Raw genomic sequence first — 15,240 nt, 5'->3', positions numbered from 1 at the left:
GAGCAGATGCTCCTCGGTTCTATTATCTTCTTGCCAGAGGCTGCCACAACATCCGCCTCTCTCAGGCTCAACCTCATAATTTACATCAACACAAATTAGACGCCATTCTTTACAGAGCAGCTTCCCACTGTTACTGCTTATTAGTGTGCTGTTTATTGTTGCCATAGCAATATCTGCCCAACCATGTGCTCACAATGGTTTTACTTTTTCAACAAATATATCCTCACCATCATTCTTATTTCATGTATTGTATTGTGAATCTGACAGTGATATTTTGTCTACAGTATGTACTTTATATGTCACGTATTGTCAGTGTTCATGTTATGAGTCTTAATGTTATGAATGAAGTTCACATGAGTTCACTCAATGTTTCATCCCCACATTTCTAGGATATAAATTACTTCACAACATACTTGCTGTTTGATTAGAGCTGCATTTCTTTGCATTCATTGATTCTCCGCCTTTAAATTAAAGTTTGGTTTCTTTTGCGACAGAAGCTGGTGTCAGGCAGACATGGGTGCAAAGGAATATGTGCGAGGCAGATGTGCTGTGCAGCGATGGATCTTTTCAACGAGCCAACAGAACTAAAACCATAACCATGCTGCACTAATAAAAACACATTCCAGCACTAGAATGTATTTTCTCCTGACACTGCCTTTTTGGCCTGTGTTAGTTAGGGACAATAGCGACAAGAGGGGTTTGAACTGCTTCAAGTTGCACTTAGCACATGATTTCCTACCTATAAATATGCTTGTCTCGTGGGACATCCCTCTGTCTTAATCATAAGCAGGCTACAATCATAAACAACCGTAGGGAGGCAAGCTTGAGGCTTGAAGTCCCAGACCTGCTGGAATCCTTAAGCTGGATGTGCCACCCAAGGGGGAAGAAAAATGAAAGCAAATAATTTCTTGTGTCATATCAGTTACAGAATATTATTTGATAGCCAGGGGGAAGATGTCAGTGAAAAAACACAACTTCTTCACAAAGGTCTTAGCAATATCTGCCTCTGATTGCCAGCACCAAGTGTTTCTCATGTGTGAATTCCGTTGGGAGAGGCAAGCATAGCATCCAATGAACCGCATAAAAAAAGAATGACGTAGCAGTGATTTGTAGCCTGTTTTGAAATATAAAAATGAACTTCTACATGAAAGCTGCAATCAACATTTGGGAACATTATTTGAACATTATGAGCGAATGGGTTGGAGCTTTTAGTTAAATCATCATTCTGTCCTTCCTACTGAAATAAGTTATTGTTCCAATAAGAAATTTTCATTTTTGATTGGTGGTGATCTGATGGACAATTATAACTATGACTCTTTTACACCGATCAGCCACAACATTAAAGCTCGTTTAATGATGTGCCTGATTGGTGTATTTTTTTGAAACTTTTTGACTTGGTAATGAAGCCATGAAAAATGATTCAGCTGTTTTACATTTTTTCACGTCTCACTTGCTGTTTTAGAGCCAGGTTGTTTTCCAGCTCAGGAGAGGTCTGGGAAGGGTCAAAATGATGACATGTGATGTTTGTTGTCTGTGCTTTCCTTTGGGATTGACACTGATCTCTTTGTTCTTTCTTCTCCAACTCTAGTTTCTCCACATGTTAAGCTGATTTAACTGATCTTGAAGACAGGTGACAGCATGGGGATTGGGGAGATTAAAGGAAAGTGTAGTCGGGTCATTTTCTTCCCTTTTAGCTTTGTAAACATACTATTGTGTGGCTGGATCTGGTGTTTTCTCTGTGACTGTGTATACTTGTCAGAATGCAGACTGGTGACGAGAGCAGAACGCGTTTACATTCATGTTGTCTGAGACGGAGTCGAAGCTCAGAGTATGTGTTTGCTCAGAGTTTTCCTTAAGAACAATCTTGTCTTGGTCATAGCTGTTTTCCCGAAGGAGACAAGGTCTAGCTCATCACAAGGCTGGAATTGTAGAGCCAGGCTCTCTTTTTTTTAACCTCAATGGCCTGCAGCTTTTTCTTCAAATACCACCTGTCCAGGTGACAAATGTCCACAGTGTCCTCCTGCTGCCATACCTCCATTACAGAGGCTTGTGATTAAGATAGGCCAAAGATGAGAGCAAAGAAGAAATTGCTCAGAGGCTTTATTGTATATTCTCTGCTTCGAAGTGATGGTTAGCATGTGGTGTTTGCACGTTTACAGATGCACGAATGGAATTAAAAATTCATACACTTGCTGCACAATTCGTTTAACAAAGCTAATTATAGTGTAGGGCTCAATGGTATGCTAAGCACGAATGCCCAGTTTGTCTTTCAACTGAAAACAACAACACATACACACACACACACACGCACGCGCACACACACACACACACACACACACACACACACACACAACATGTAAAAGGGAGAAATAGAAAATCAACTATCATGAATATGAATATATAATGAATATATAAAAATGGATGTAGTCTCTGGGACCATAAAATTAGGCCAATGTAGAGATGCCTAAAACCTGTAAAATATTTCAGTTTCTATAGAAGTCTTTGAGAAAATGACTCCTCACTTGATTTATAACATCAGTAAACATTTTACTGAGAAGTTTATGGTCTCAATCGCAAGTTTCAAGTCTTCTTCAACACAGCATGGTGTTCATTGTATAAATGATGGTCTCATTTATATAACATAGAAAAGGGAGTGATGAAAAAATCGAACGCAATGCTTTTTACATCTCTCTACCCCACAGTACAGTATCGCTAGCCTTACCCTGTAGGCTGACCCCAGATCAGCTCTTAAGATTTGGATTCAATTGAGAACTACTTGGGGTTTGTCATGTGCATAGTACCACCTCTTAGGGGGCTGTATCACCCTGTTTGACCTCACAGATGCAATGGTAAATGCAAGTTTTTTTTACTTTGCAAGTCTTGGGCAGAGAGTGTAAATCAGACACATGGTTGTCATAGTAGTTGTGAAGACAGAGTGCTTTCAGATTATTGGGTTCGATTTGAGCTCCAAAAAAAATATAAAGGATACCAAAATAGCCCAGATAGACAAGGTTTGGCATTTCTTTGCGCAGTCAGTGTTTTATGAGGAAATGTCGAAACCTTTCAAAGTGGAGGCAGGAGGAATCAGTCTACCCAGGCCATGTGACTGGTGAGGAGGCTCAGCGTGAATACACTGAGAATTACTACGATAGAGAAGGTGTGAGGCTGAACCGTGAAAACATTTGCATTACAAACCTGAAGTCATGACAAGCTGATCTTGTGGGGTCGATTAGAGGAGAAATCATGCAACATGTCCCCATGACAACTGAACACGTTGTTTCAGCTACTGGTGAAGTTAGATGATCAGGTGATCAGATGTACTGTGACACAGACAGCGCTATGATCTTTTATCGGATTCCCCCTCCATAGGACCATATCTCTGGGATTTGATGGATGAGATAAATGATGGAGAAGTGTGCGGGACAGGGCAAAAGGACATTATTACAGATTATATGTCTGCAGGTCCTAAATGCTATGCATACCACACACGTAAGAACAAGACGACTAATAAAATGCAAGGGCGTTACTCTGAATGCCAAAAACGCAGGGGTTGTTACTAAGGACACTGAGTATGACTGGTAAACGCCTCTGTGAATAACTGGCCTATGAATGAGCCAATAACAACAGAGTTGGAGATCATTCAGCATACTGAAAAGAAGCTTCATTGAATTCTTTGACACAAGGCTCTGGTACATTTACCATGGATGTGGCAGGTCTGTTGAATTGTGGTTAAAATATCTCGATCACGAATGCAAAAAGACTGAAAAAAAGATAACTGTGTAAATATTTTGTCATGTTGGCAGCCATTATATCATCATCATCATCATCATCATCATCATCATCATCATCATCATAAATTTGATTCATGTAACACCTTTCAAAGTAACCAAGGCAGCTTTACAGAGTTTGAAAGATAAAAAAGACACAATCCAAATCCAAAAAAATTACGTAAAAAAAACATAGTGTAACGTTTTACAGTGTTGTGTTACTATCATTATACAAGGTGAGAAGGACTTGAGAGAAAATATTGCTTCCTGCATGGAGGGGCGGAGCAGAAAGAAAAGCAACATCTGATCATTGATGAGGACACAGAAGAGGGCATAAACTTTGAAGCGATGCAACATAGGCTTTCAAACAACAAGAAAAAAGCTATATTAATGATCTGGTGAAAAAAAAATTATACCATTAATTAATGATTAATTGTGCAAGTAAAAATAGACATTAATTGTTAAGAAATTATTTTTTATTTTAATCTGTCGATCATAAACAAAATAAGTAATAATTTTACATTAAATGGCCAATAAAAGAGGAATCATTGAAATGATCTATGAATGAAATATGAATCCATCAATAAATAGTTCAAATGACAAATGGAGTTTACAAAAACAACATAAAAGAGTAAAAAAAAAATCCATCAATAATAACTGGGTTTTCAAATAGAATCAAGAATACAGATTTTAATCTGTAATTTGATTATTCATTTAGCTTTTCCTTCTCCTGTCAATATTAGTTTGAAGTATCAGAGTACATTAGGTTTTACTGGAGAAAGCCTAATTTTTTCAAATTTTAGATCAAACAGAACTACTATGTTATTATGAAAAGTTGTTTTGGAAATAAATGAATTAAAGGAAATCCCACTTGGTTCTGACAAAATCACGTCAGTTGTGTCTGTTGTGTGCACAGGTTCAAATCAAATCATGTTATCTTATCATACCAGCGTGTTCTTCATGTAGATAGAAAGAAGAAGAAGAAGAAGAAGAAGAAGAAGAAGAAGAAGAAGAGAAAACTCATGTTGCATGTTTTATACTGGAGTCATTAAACTTTTAATTGAACTCCCGTTTTTAATGAATATTTTGTTTCTTAAACACCACACTGTACTTACATTGTTCCTTAATATGCCACTGTGGTCTCAAAGCAAACATCACAAGGCACCAGGAGACCTGCTGTCTCTACACATATAATATCTCTATAATTAGATATAAGAGATTGTGACTGTGGATGCTTTCTGGATGGTCTCCGCTCATTCCCTCTAACAACGTAACCCCCACAAATCTGTGATCCCAACGTGTTTCCACTGACCTGCATTGGAAACTGTGAGGGGCAGACAGAATGCTGCAGCTTGTGTTAATACCGAGTCTCTCGTAACAAATCAGCAACATGTCTGAACAAAGTGGTCTCTGATGATTCACCAGTCTGGCTTGGATGTTCATTTCCTTAGGATCGGCACTGGTGGGCATTGTTGTTCTTGGCTGGAAGATCTGACACGTTTTAAAAGATTTGAAAGGCAAAACCTCAGGATTAAATGAACGTGAGAGTCTTCTTCACAACCTTAACAAAAGGACGTGGAGGAAAAGTAACACAGCGGGTCTGGCACCAATTTTTATATTTTATCTTCAGCATCTCAGAGCCTCCGATGTGGCGAAAACCAAAACACATTCACCACACTCTTATCTGATGAGTACATTTCCATTAAACATCAGTTGCAGATGTTAAACTTGATAACATCTGACTCTCTTTTTTTTCAGAAACCACACACGTTCACATTCTGGGTGTGGTCCTGCTTTTTACTGGGGCTTTTATTTAATTTTTTTCAAATAAAAGGCCTTTTGACATGTCTCAGTAGGAAGAGCACAGGTGTAAATAATGGAATTAATAACTGGGACTGTTGGTGGGAACAGAGGCACAGGGGTCATTATGTTATCAGGAAGACCCGGGCCTTTCCCACTGCGACAAATCAAAATGTCCGCTGCACAATTATACCGTTCCACATGCCTCATAACTCTCTGTAACAACAGGCTTCAGACGGATACACAGTAAGTGTTAACCTACAAATGCCACTGATCGGCATTCATTGCTGTGTGTGTGTGTGTGTGTGTGTGTGTGTGTGTGTGTGTGTGTGTGTGTGTGTGTGTGTGTGTGTGTGTGTGTGTGCGTGTGTGTGTGAGTGTGAGTGTGAGTGTGAGTGTGTGTGTGTGTGTGTGTTGTTGTTTTCAGTTGAAAGCCAAACTGGGCATTCGTGCTTAGCAAACCATTGGGCCCTACACTATAATTAGCTTTGTCAAACGAATTGTTTGTTATTATTTTGAGATGTACACATATTCACCTTTCTGATAGTTAGTCGAAAAGATCAGTCACACTCATTATGCCTGAACAGTTTCAACCTACAGTCATCAGCTAGTCATCTTATCTTAGCACAAAAGAAATGTCTAGACTGGCTGGGTTGAAAAGGAAACAAATTCCACTTACTAAGACAGTTAACAGTAAAGTTACACTTTACAAGTTATATCTCATTTGTTTCACCTAACTGAAGCTCAAACACAACAACTTGCTGCTTTACGTTGCGTTGTTTCCCTTACTATTTGTCATCCAGCTATGACCTTCAATGTATATTCGTCAAGTCAAATTCATTCATATAGAACAGCAGGAGTTGAGCCTGTACGTGCTTTACAATCATGGCAAAGGAAAAACAACACGTGTGTTTGAAAATAAAGTAGTACAATGATCAAAAACAATTCCAAGAGAAAAATGCAGGAGAAAATAAAACTGAATCATAGAATCCGGCTGAATTAAAAAGGTAGGACTAGTAGAGTAGTTGGAATATTATATCACTTTCCCACTATTATTTAAAATGATATATGTACATATGGATGTTTTTAGGATTAATAGTTGGTCCATGTTCCAGAGTCTCTACGTGTGCTTAACATCATTATGACTTGTAAATTGTATATGTATGTGTATATATATTTAAATAACTGTGTGTGGTAAACCTAGTCAATATAGATTTGGAAGCAAAATGGCTTCTGCTGAGTATTTTAGTCACCAGTCGGAAACATGAAAGGAAAACAGACATTCATAGTCACAGATGGGAAATGTTAAAAATGTTTGGCCTAAGGGCCGTGAGTAGTGACTGTACAAACCCTTTTTTGATTTTCAGACAGATGACTAAGAAAATCCTCTGCACACTGCACCGTCTCAAACAGACAATTTGGTTGTTGTTTTTTTCCAACAAACCCATCTGTCTCTTTGAACACAACTGGGTTGCAGCCAATGAATAAACAAAACAACTCTGAGGTCCTCTAGTGTTCCACGGTAGAAGTACAAATGATTTTTGTTTTCATAATTTATTACAGTTTATTATATAACATAGCCATATCTCCATGGAAAGCCTAGAGTATTGATTAATATTAACTTACAACTCAAAGGAGTCGCAGCTTCTGAAGTGTGGATTACGATGATCTGACTTTATCAATGTACACAGTAAATAATAACATAAAGGAAGGGAAGAGTAAAAGACAGAGCATTGAGTGCATGAGGAATGAGGCAATGAGTTTGATTTTAGAAAATGTAAGCCTTCATCATCATCATCATCATCATCATCATCATCATCGCAAGTTATTTCAAACGGGCTCTTCTTATAGCCGAACACAGTGTTACAGCAGACAAAAAAAATCTTATTCCCTGTTTGTTATGAAGCATTTATAATGCTCCTAGTTTAACAAAGTTACATACAATTGATGTCTACTGTGAGATATGCTGCACCACCAGCAGAGGGAACCACAGGGCAGTGAGAGCTGGTGTCATCTCTAATCATACCACGCTCCAAAAACTGTAGTACTCCACAGTGTTTCTCTTCTCTTTTTTTAATATGATATATGATATGACATGTCACCAACTGTGAAGTGGCTCTCGGGAAATCTACTGAAATCTCATTTTGACAATCGTCTTGTTTGTGTTGACAGCTCAACTCGTGGGGCTGCGTGATGGAGGCAGAAGCAAATCCTCAAAAATGTTTTGTACTTCTGTACAAAAACAGTGTGTGAGGAATATACTATGCAAATGGAGACTGCACTGAACTTCTACATCTGGCAATAAGCACCATGTTCTTGTTTAAGGACGCGTCTTGCCCCTAGAGAGCAGCAGACAGTTTGCCTTTGAGATCAACTCATTATTTTGTTCATATAACCCCATGTTCATCAAATCTCAGACAGATTTGTCATCACTGTCAAAGAGTGACCACATATATACGACTAACTGTGGCGATCGTGCACGGTATCCAGCTGACCTGTTGTGCTGTGAATGTCAAAGTTCAGTTTACTCCCAGAGGATTTAGATACTTAAGGGAGAATGACAAGCTTTTTGTTCCACAACCACTGACCTTTCATTTCAAACCAACAGAAACACCAATCCGCCTGATCAGCTGAGAATGAGTGTGTGGTTGACTCATCGCCAGGCACCAAAACATGTTCTCGTCACAGAATTTAAAGAAATTACAATTAAGTGGAAATGAACATTTTGAACGTGCAATAGCAGCAACATCTTGTACGTGGCTGAAGTTTTCCACTGTTGTCGTGGTAATCGTTTTCCACCCTTCTGTCTTTTACCGAGAGTTTCCACCGTCATGTTCAGACCTGTCAGTTTGTGACACTGCAAAAAGGTGCGCAATAAATAGGCAAGGCGCTGAGTAGAGTCTGTGTTCCTGCCCATGCTAATGTTTTTGTGAAATTCAGTCTGGGTCTTTATATATTGATGCATCGTTGCATGTTTACAGTCCTCAGACTAACGCAGCTGGTAACTAAGTCACTGCTGTGCTTTTATCAGTCCTATGTGTTGTGAGAGCAGATGAATAGATATCCATTTTTCTTACTCAGACTTATACACACACACACACCCATCGAGATGTGGGTTTTTTTCTACTTCTGATAAATGAGCTCTGCAATAAATGGCACACAAAGACGTGGGGGTCAAAAATAAAGAAGGCTTTGGGGATCCCTCATAATGGGTGAAAAGACTTTTCTATCCTCAAGAGCCTTATGAATAGACTCCAGCCTGGTCTTTTTTGTACATAATCACATACACGTCTCCCAATAATCCTTTCAGCCCTATTGGACACACACACAAGCACCATACACAAGCACACACACACACACACACACACACACACACACACAGGCGCAAAATACATTTTGGTGAATGGTAAATTTCCTCCCTCTGCTGAACTGTAGGGTAGACAAATGTAATATAAGGAGCTGAGTGATGAGGGATTTACACAGATTTGATGAGAGGTCTGTGATGAAGTTGAGGCTGAGGCTCTGATATCGGTTCAGGTTGAAGATTTATGGACGTGATGGGGAGTATTGAAGGTTCCAGCGCTGGATCAATTTTTCAGAGATGCACACTGAAATAATGATTTTTGCACATTTGCATGTGGCAGCTGGTCTTTGGGCTCAAACCTGCATCTCTCACAACATGTATGATACATGCAATCACTATTCAAATATGTAGCCTATGTCTAATATTTTCATAATTTTTTGGCTCTTTGTTTAAAATTTGCATCACTAAACAGCATGTTACCGGTTCTCATTTAAAACACTGATTTATTTTCAGATGAGAACTACCCTAACTTGTATTTCATGATACAGTATGAGTAATAATTTACAACTGAGTGTGAATGAAGTTTGTAGGCGTATGTTTCAGGATAAATAGGCCTGATATATATGGTATTGTCAAAGCTCATGTCCAGCCCAGCTGCTTTAGCTGTGTCTCACTTGCACAGGTTTAAAAACTCTTCTACTCTTCCCTGCCTCTAAACTTTGTTCAGTTATTTTTCTGCACAGAGGAAGAATTGGCCTCCTTGTGTTTATTCGCAGCCCTGATGCACTGACACATGGTGATTACTAGAGGCTTTCCCTCTGGATGCAGTCTGGCTGAGATACACTCATATAACCCTGACTCTTGGCCGACTGCCACATACTCCGATAAATCCCCGCGTGTCCGATTGTGCATTTCAGTTCATGCTTGTGTCCCACCATTAGCTATTCATATGTACGGTGCTTAGACTTATGCATGTGCCCCAAGGCTTTGTTGTTGAGACGTCAACAGATCGGTAAGAAAGGCCAGTCATTTTACTACCACAACACTAATACGTCACAGCTCCAGAGCTCATCCTCACCAAACACGGTGCAGGATTCCAGGAAGAGTCGCAGTGCGTCACAGTTTCAGTGTGTGTGTCTGTACTTGTCTGAGTTGAATGAGCAGCCTCACTCACGTTCACTCTATCCCCACCTTCCTCTCTCTGGTTTCCCTATCATCCTTCTTTCCTTCTATACCTCGCCTCCTACCATCTGTGCAGGGCCTTTGTTTGTGTTGGTTGTGTGTTCAAGGCTACACTTACTATGCAAACGTGCTCCGTTTTCTCGAGTGAGGTTTTGTCACTTTGTCAAAGCTCCTGTCCTGACCCGCAAACAACTCACCTCAAACAGGCTCAAACACATCATTTGTGTTACTTTAAAGCAGCTATAATCAATATTTTTAGACAAATACTTCAAAAGCTCCAGGACCTCAGCCAAGCCGGATACTGGATAAGTGAAGTTTTCAAATTCAAAATAATCTGTTAGGAATTACAGGCCATATACAACACAAACAAACAGACAACAAGTGGCCTCCTGTACAGTTTAAAAAAGTTTAAATCAATTTAAGATAACAAGATTGAGCATGCATGCAAATGTAATCAATGAAAAAGATCAAGTCTGATGGATATAGTCACAAAGTTTTTCATGGCTCATGCGGTCATGAATAGGAGTGACTTGTACCTGCGGCCTGAAAGTAGGTGACTGTATTGGCTATATCACCAATTGATCACATTTTGCTCAACTATGCAGTTTCCCTCAGTCTACACAAATTTTAGTGTCTTTCAGCTTTTGGGTTTTTTTTGGACTGCAACTTTGCTGTTTTGGTTCAGTCTCTCACACTCAATAGCACATTCAAGGATATATACATTCAGTAGAAAGAAATGGTCAAGTATACTTTCTGGATTTACTAGTTTCATTGGATTCATTTATAATAAGAAAACACTTACGCCAGCATTGTTGTTTTAATTTCCATGTCATAGAATCATTTCATTACAGTATTTATGTAAAGTGGGAAAACCCAGCAGTATTAAAATCCTCAGGGCAGAGGTCTTGAGATTATTTCCAATCAGAGGTAATGAGAAAGTCAGAGCGGCTTACGGACACATGCAGACCTCTGCCCCCTCAGGAGCAACATTTTGTAAACTTGAGAGGTTGGGAGTCTGTATATAGAAGCCTGAGAAACTGTCCTGATGTGTGTGCCGGCTGCCTGGCCTGTTTCTGACATTGGGTGGCCCCTTGTGCAGCGTTGTCTTTGTGTCGTGGACCTGAGCCTGGCACCCATCACACACAGGAAACAGGCCCCGGCCCTGGACTTCACATTAAACACACAGGAAACAGTGTCTCCAACCCCCTGTGCATGTCTCCCACACGCCTCCATCCTGCACTCCTCTCCGCCAGATCCCAGAGGACGTCTGGCCGCCAAGACTCAGCTGCACTCTCAGCTGAGGACCTGTCTGATTTCTCTGCCGCGTGTACAGTTTCCTATTTATCCTTCAACCCCCTCACCCCACATCTTCCAGTATCTACCCCAGCCTCCAACCCACGAGTCCCCGCACTGAATCTGTTTCAGAGAGCAGGAGCCAGGTCAGAGTTCACCCTTTAAAAAAAAGTACTTAAGGGTTGCAGTGCCACTGCTAATTAATTGTTATGGTTTGTGACATAGGTCAGACTCTCTGAGGCACTAGATACGGGGTTTAAAACGTTTAATGTAACACTTTGTAAGTCTGAATGTGGTATCCGAGTGAATGAATCCAGGACCAGAGTTACCAGGGTTTTAGGCTGAGGTTATAAAGGCTGGCAGGTGTCCATCTTGGATGAGAGCTGAAGGTTGACTAAGTATGGATAGATGAATTCAGGTAGATGACCCAAAGCACAGGCAAAAACACCCAGTGGTTAATAATATTCATGCAGAATTTCAAATGATTCAAAACCGTACTTATGAAAACCAAAAACCTTCAGTCTGATGCTTGTATAGATTTCAAATCTTTCAATCTTTCTCAGAATTTCAGAACATTTAAGCACCGTCAACAGCTTGAAATTGAAAAAAGTCTCAAGCACTTAATATAATCTAAATGAAACTAGGTTAAATTCCATTGTATTTCAGGGTCTTGACATTTAAGACTGAAGAAAACGATTACTATTTCAATTACTTGTCAGCAGTGGTCAAAGTTATTGAGTGCATAGTGAATATCTACACTATATGAAATGAAACGTACAAAAACTACTACATTGGTAGAAGAGACACTGGTTAGTCCTGTGACCAGGGAGTGACCCCTGACATGGAGCCGCAGCATGTGACTTTGGTGACTGTCCCCCCGGAGAGAGATTCTTAGCCAAATGATGATCACAAGGTTTCTTCAACTAATTAGTTAAAATGTCAAATTGGGAAATCTCTTTCTTCAGCATTGTTTTCCCCTTTGTCACGTGGCTGGCAATTTAATTCTCAGGATGTGACAAAACATTTTTTGTTTTAGAATTGTTCATGAGTCAATGGTTATTTCACAAAAAGTGAATCATTTGCTTGAAAATAATCATATTTTTCCAAGACCCCATACAACTGATAAATCAACTGATAGACTGAGAAGGAGCAGCTCTGAGGTAGATGTGAACCTCACTGTTCTAATTCACCGACAGGGTCCTGTTTCTGTGTCAGTCCACCATCTGGTTCATATGTCTGAGTTTCCAAGATGGAGCAATCCATCAGTGACAAAGTCCAGAATTTTTGCTCCCTCCTGCCTGTATTTTAGGATGTCTCTGTTACTGAGCACGAGTCTCTGTCTTCAAGTCTGTCTCTGTAGCTTTTTCCACTGCTCTGTCTCTGACAGGCATATAAGCGCATGTCGACATGAATGAGCACATTCACTTGTAGCACAAGGACAAAAAGGGGGGAAAGTTAATTTCCTTGTGTTAACAAAGAGAAATAATGTAAACCAGAGTAACAATACATCCCTCACACACGAGGTTGCATGTACAGAAACCGCACGATGTGTGGAATGATGTGTAAATTTGAGAGAATTGGGAGGCAGGGACAACTCACACGATGTCTCAGAGTGATAAAGTGTGATAGATGGGGAGAGTCACGGTCATGTTTGATAGAAACACGAGCTTTCTTTGATTCCTTTGAGCTTTAATTGGGAAGATGGATTAGGAGTTTCATCTCAGGGCAAACCAGTGGGTTGTCTATATATCCTGGTGACACTTTGAGCTGTGACTTAATTGAAAACTGACTCCCAGAGTTTCGGGCTGTTCTACCCCCCCATCAGCCCCCTGAGGTAGAGTGACCCCTCTCTCCAACCCGTGTTGACCTTGCACCAGGACTAGAGAGCCTGACTGACACTCACCTGCTTTTCATTATGTATCAATCACAGCAATTTTCACATCAGCAGCCAACATTATGTCTTACAAAAAGCTCCACTCAATGGTAAAACAAATGTTTTACTCTGATTTCTGACGTTGGAAATGTCAAAAAACTCTACACAGTCCATGTAACTTGATACGTGTGATAGTGTTTTTCCTCTTTGAGCGCCATCAGGAGCGCTGTATGTTTGTATGCATGACCCCATGTGCTTCAGTCCCTTGACCTGGTGTGGAGAATCAGATAAATGACAGGTTAGCTCCACGTGAAAGCTCATCATCTGTGCCTGTATTCTGTTACCCGGCGCTGACTTACCTGACATGTGGTCAGAGAGCAGGATCCAGATGGAGGCATGACACATATGAATAGGAATGGTCATGAGGATTCCCATTACATACAAACACCACACCAACACACACAAATACACATGTGTGTACACATCCATGGATATCTGCAGTATGGATCTCCGCTCTGGTGGAGAAAGGCGAACAAGTGAGTGACCTTAGTGGCCCTCAGTTTTCCATGTAGGAAAGTTTTTCTGAGGTTGTTTCAGGGGAATAAGGTTGTAGGTAGTGTACTGTATGTAAATCGTATATTACAGCCCGACACCGGCTGCTCGAGCATGTCCAGAGGCCCGCTCACGCCTGCTACTCTACGTAAAGTTATTCCGCACAGCATCTCAACAGGGTTCGGCCTGGCTGATGTCCATGAGCTTAATGATCCAAGAAGTAGAGCAACAGTCTTCACAGTTCACAGGACCATTACACTCGAACAGCACACTCATTTTACACCCTGACAGTGTGAACAGTCTTAAAGTCACTCATCCGAAATACAGTGACCAGAAAAAGTTATTGAGCCCTTTGGAATCTCCATTTATGAATACATTTGTCTTAATATGTGGTCAGAGTCTGAGTTACATTTACGGAAGAAAAACAAATATTTTAATTGATAACACACAGATCATTGTATTGGTATAGCATAGGTTGGAAGAAGTGGAAAAACTCATGACATCGACAAATGTTATTTGGAGGCAGCAGTTGTCGAAACCTGTAGTCCAATCAACAAAACAAGATTGGAGGTGTGAGTTAGAGTTTGGTTTACTCATCTTCTGGATTTGATAAACTGTCTATAAACTGTGATGAGTTATCACTGTGGCTACTCTCCCTTGAAGATGGCCCCAAGAAGACTCCAAAGGCACAATGCAGAATTCTCAGTGTGGTGAAAAACAACCCCAGAGTAAGAGCCCCAGATTTAAAGAAATCGTTGGAGCTGGTTAATATCTCTGTTCGTGAGTTTACCATTTGCAAATCAATCAAATCATTGTGCATAGTTGCCTTGAGCATGACGTCCATGGCAGGACGCCGAGGAGGAAGCTGCTGCTCTCCAAAACAAAAATGGGAGGTTTCGCAAGTGCAACTCCACAACACTATTGGGAAAAACATGTTTTGGACTGTTGAAACTAAGGTTGACCTGTTTGAAAATCCAGCATTACTTACGGGGTGAAAAGGGAACTTCATGCCGTCATGAAAATGTCATCCCAGAGGTGAAGTACAATAGAGGGAGCATCATGATGTGGGATTGCTTTGCTGCCTTTATTCCCAAATTCAAATTGAAAGAAAATCCTTTGAGGTGGCCCCCGTCAGACGTTAATTCAGTAGAGATGCTGTGGAACGACCTCCAGAGAGAAGGTCACACATGATATCTGAAGAATATGGCTGAGCTGAAGCTGTTGTTTGAGGAAAAATGGTCAAGAAGTATTCCCAAAAGTTGGGCAGGTTTGATCCACAGAGAGGAGGGATGATGATGGTGGTGGGTGGGGTCGCAGGGTTCTCACTGCTTGGCTGATGTCGTATCTGAAAGCTTTTGTTATGCCTAACTAAAGGAGTGCATCCCAGTGGCATGGGCTGTGTATGCGGAAACAGTCGACAGACCCGTGCCATTAACAAAAACACATCATGTTCATGTTCACCGTCTGTA

Source organism: Scophthalmus maximus, chromosome 6 (assembly GCF_022379125.1).
Source record: "Scophthalmus maximus strain ysfricsl-2021 chromosome 6, ASM2237912v1, whole genome shotgun sequence".
NCBI classification, from domain to species: Eukaryota; Metazoa; Chordata; class Actinopteri; order Pleuronectiformes; family Scophthalmidae; genus Scophthalmus; species Scophthalmus maximus.
The sequence above is the reverse complement of the archived record's forward strand: the minus strand, read 5'-3'. Positions refer to the sequence as shown.